Consider the following 5,174-nt stretch of genomic DNA (forward strand, 5'->3'; position numbering starts at 1 on the left):
GATTTAGATCTCCCACTCGATGAATTATTTTTGTTTATGTTCTGGGACCGTCCTCATACAGACAATGCATCGCCATTCTAGCTCTCCATATTTTTCCGTCTCATCTCTTCCGTCAGTAAGGAGGAGGCTATTTCATCAAACTCTAAGGCAGTTGCATTGCTACCTATTGCAATAACCAGACTATCCCACAAATCTGGTAGAGAACACAACACATTAATGCACTTATCTTCATTTGAAATTTTAATATCAGCATACAATCACTGGCTCACCATAGTATTAAATGCGTTCATATGCTTTGTTACGAGTCTCCATATTTCATCCTCAGGTTATACAATTTTTTCCGTAGGAACAGTTTATTCACTAGAGACTTAGATTGGTACAAAATTCCTAATTTGTCCCACAAAGCTTCGTCGTAGCTTCCCCTAATACATTCAGCAATACTGAATCTGAGACACACAATCGTATTGTGCTCTTTGTTTTTCGATCCAACTTCTTCCATTCTTCATTGGACACTCCCGTTGGTTTAGTACCTGGTTCTACTGCGATCCACTGATCTTTATCCACCAATAGATCCTCCATCCTAAGTTTCCACAACTCAAAACTATGACCATTAAATTTCTCGATCTCCATCTTTCCACTACTTGCCATCTTCTTTCACCACAAGAATCGATCCTGCAGATCTCCCACTGAAGAGGGTCTACCATGGGCCCGAGCAAAACACCTCAGCAACAAAGGTGTCCCCTTGAAGCCAAAACAACTCTGATTCCAAAGGTAGGTTTTAACCCCATACAAAAATTACCTACATACAAATTCTAAAAAATAGAAAATAAACAATGGTGAGAGCATAACACATAAAAAAATATACACAGAGATTTTCCCCTTGATCCCAAAACCGAAACTACCAGATTGATTTTTCATTGTGTTCCTTTCAATGTTACAATACATATATATACATGTCGAAGCATCCATAAACCCAAATCCATTAACTCTGGATTACAACATAATTGTAGTTCCCTTGACCGGATCTACAAAATACCATGGACCGAAAACCATCGAGCCCAAAACCATGTGCAAAAACCATGCACAAAACCATAGCTAGGTTCACCCACCTAATATAAGGTCCAAAAAAAAATTCTTGGGGCGTTGCCCCGGACCCCATAGAGGGGGGCTACCGCACCCTCAAACCTCCCTGTTGTTGTAGGGAAAAGTATCCGACTCGGATGACCCTATCCCACTCTAAGGGTGATAGTACCTCAGCAACAACTGTAAAGGAAACTACTGAAGGTTTACTTCTTTATGAAAGCAAAAGAGAATGAAAGAATGCACTAACCGTTGCCTTGCGCTTAATGTCGAATCCAAACTCTTCTCTATGGCTGCTTGCTCCCAGCTCCTTGCTCTATTGCTGGCCCAGCTACAATGAGATCCTGCAAAATAGCAAAGAAGGAAACTACAAGCAACATGCAATCATAACTGATTCAAGGATTAGTGTAAATCAAATATACAATTATCACAATATATCATTGAAACAAGAGCATATAGAAGAACCTCAATAGCTTTTATTAATGAAGAAGTAAAGTTCTGAGAGAGTTACAACCATTGAAGGCCCCAATCTAGCAACACCTCCCAGCAGAAAGAATTTCTCCTCTTCACCTCCCTCAAGCAATCACCCAATAGCTCTATAGTGAAACCAACAGCATAGCATTACTTTGCACAAAATTCCAGCCTCCTGAGCTCATAGGAGAGAGCTCAATATATAGATGAATTGAGAAAGGATGAGTCAGCTTGCAACTGATGTGTAGTTGCCTTGTGTCCTCTCTCTCTTCAGTTGATCTTCAGTTCTTGAGTCCACTTGGAGAACCTTGCTTCCACTTGGAGAAACAGAGCCTCTGACTCATCACAAGGCGAAATCCCTGATCCAAGTGTCATTTTTGGAAGATTCCAGAGCAATGACTCAGTGTGCCACTTGTCCAATCTCGCTCAACGCAGGTGGCCTTTGTTCTACCTGCTTTGCAACGCAGGTACACCATGGAGGAGTTGTGTTTCAGTGCAGAAGCCTAGTGGAGCACCTGCTTTGATTTCAGGATTGCTTGTTTTTGAGTGTTTTCAGGTGGAGAACTGATCTGAGAGCTGTTGGTTTGCTGACCTTGTTCCTCTAGGGGTAGGAACATCATGTTTAGGGAACTTTGGATCCCTTAGATTATTGACAATTCATGCCTGTTGCTGTAAGGCACAAAATTGTCTATAACAGATGCCCCCTAAAGTATGAGGTCGTTTATCGGGTGAAATGCTTTATTGAGAGGATCCGAAGTTCATTCAATCTGCTGAGAAGTGTCCTGTAATAAGATACAATACAATACATTATTTTTCATACATTTTCATGATCTAGCTGAGGCGGGCATTCCCATGCTCAGCTTTATAAATACATTTTCGTACATAGAACAGACGATCGTCTGATTGTAGACCGATAATTCTCTGCTGAAATTATCATCCTTTGAGAAGGATGATCATCTGCTGTAATGATGTACATATCAAATGTCTTTATGTCCTGAATATATATCGCAGCCCGGATGGATGAAACTAGATCCGGGGTCTTCAATCTCTTCCGATCTTCACTCGATGTACAAGTCGATCCATGTGAGAATTTCTTGAAGTCGAACATGGAAAGACATCGCTTGATTACCGGTCAATGATGTAAACCGTTAACAAGCGCGAGAGGAATCACCGATAAGGATGATGACCCTCAAGGTACGGCAATACAATTCACATGGTGGGAATAAAGGACTTGGCGTCGACCACCATGCAAAATCTTCTGGTCAAAGGTCATTGATGTATACCTGTCGCCGGAAGTGAGAAACTTGCCATTGAGGCATGCAAGCTTCAAAGTACTGAAGGGGTTGTTCCTAGATCAACTCCTTGGATAATGAGCTGATGTCGACAAGGAGCGATCCGTCAAAGGAGGGCCTTAATGAATCCCACATCAGTGACACGGAACGGAGCTAGTGATTGTGATGAGGCGAAAACAGACTGTGATGTATGATTCAGGGTGGCGGTCATGAAATGGATGAAGGACAATGTATGGCAGTGGATGGGACACGGTTGACTCTTTGCAGAACAACATCTCTTGAACATATAACGACACTGATGTGATGGATTGGTAGCATTACCCCAAAATGTGGATGGTGTGGCGAGGACCATGGTTATGGGACCGGTGAATGAAACAACCCAACCCGATGTGATACGGAGGACAAAGTGTCATGTTCAAGAGCGACTTGCTACCATTAAAGCTGTGAGGTTCTCCCAATTTTTCCCCAGTCATTGCTGACCAGTACCTCTTTATTTTTGTCAAGCTTGAGGAGGATAACATATGCTTGTTCTATAACCTGCCCTTCGGGCAAGCCCATCGCTATGTTTTAACGAGCCTAGCGATAGGGAAACTCGTTCTCGTCTAAAGACAAGTTTGTCGCTATTTAATGAATTTAACGAGTCTAACGACAAGGATAACTCGGTCCTTTTCATTTTTAGAGAGTCTGAAAAGGTACATAAAGTCAACTCCTGAATTCCTTTTTCGTCATCTAATCCCTTAAGTCTGAAAAAGTATAAAACAATACAGAAGGGATGAATTTTCGATTGTTTTAATGAGCCGAACAAAACAAGCGCTCGATCTTTTTGTGCAATAATCCCTCAGGTCCAAAAAGATTAAAATCTAGAGGAGGGATAGCTTTCCGGTCGCTTTAACGAGCTGGAAGGCCAAAACTCGGCAAACTTTTCATATTTTACGAGTCAGTGAAAAGAGCTCAAAGAAGACTCGTCTTTTGAGGAACGAGTGATGAACAGGGCAGCAGCAGATTCCAGGTACAGGTTGGAATATTCCAATCACGGCAGTGTCACAAGGATGGCTTAGCGAAATCACTCTTCGCAGCTGTTCCTCAAAATGGGTAAATAAACATATGGAGATGAACGATTGGCCAAACGAACGGATGGAGGTGATGGCATATAAACACGACCAAGGGCTTTAATATGGCTGTCAAAGGTTACATTTACCAAGGTTATTTACCGGTTCATTTTTTCTGGGTGAGCTTGAACTCTAGGGGAAGATTGCTCACAACTTATGTTTATTTTTTAACGAGCATGAACTATGTGCTAAAACTGCTCGGATCTTGCGTTTATTTTTTAACGAGCATGAACTGTGTGCTAAAACTGCTCGAATATACCAGTCATAATACAAGGAACGCCTCAGGTGAGGTATTCTTATTTAAGGAGCTATACCTCACTAGCTACTCCAATTTGGCAAGTTTTGACTTTTGCCCCACATCCTTTCTTTATGCAAGCTGGAAACGGCTAATCCTACGAGTTTAACGGGTTAGACCTACAGGTTTAAAGGGAGGACCTAAAAATTTAAAAAAATAAATAGTCGTCCCGTGCTTGCATTCCAAAAGGTTCGCATGCCCCCAGGTATAAAGTATAATTTCTAGGTTCGTCCTCTTACTTATTATCCGAAAAATGGTTTTGTTCGCTGCCGCAAACTAAACTCTTTTTCCGGCGATGTCTATTACTAGGTTGCTAAGGATGGTGACTACTTGTTGCAGCAACTTCATCTCTTTCTTTGGAGGCTGCCCCTACTTATCCTTTAAAACATATGTTTTAATGGGTGAGGCTTGAACTCTAAAGATGGTGGCTACTTGCCGCCACAAATGGATCTCCTTCCTCAGGAGAGCCTAATTTCTAGACAAAGGGAGCCGATTATTTCGCTCACATAACTTTGACAAAAGAATTTTATCCTAGAACAACCCTCTCTTCCTTCCTTCGGACGGGGTACGGACTAGTCATATTCTTCTGCGGAAATTAACTTTATACCCAAGGTTTCCTCTGCCCAAGGCAGGCCAGGGTGCATGCCCCCTGGGTCCCAGTTCTTTCTTCCGAATCACTCGCATTCATCGGGAAGTAGAACCGGGGGTGGAGGCATTCCTTGAGTGAATAAACCGTTAAGGGATGGTATTTGACTATTTGCGATGCGTGATCCTGGAAATGAAAGTTGGTCTACGAGTTTGACCATTCTTCCTTCGTGCGGAAAACACATAACTCTAAAGAGTGAGGACACTATCGCCTCCATGCAATATATATAGTCTCGTCCAAGGAGTAAGTTATAAACCAAGGGTCCCTGGACGACCATGATG

This window comes from Pinus tabuliformis, chromosome X (assembly GCF_031772625.1).
Source record: "Pinus tabuliformis cultivar Carrire ecotype Pingquan chromosome X, CPIR1, whole genome shotgun sequence".
NCBI classification, from domain to species: domain Eukaryota; kingdom Viridiplantae; phylum Streptophyta; class Pinopsida; order Pinales; family Pinaceae; genus Pinus; species Pinus tabuliformis.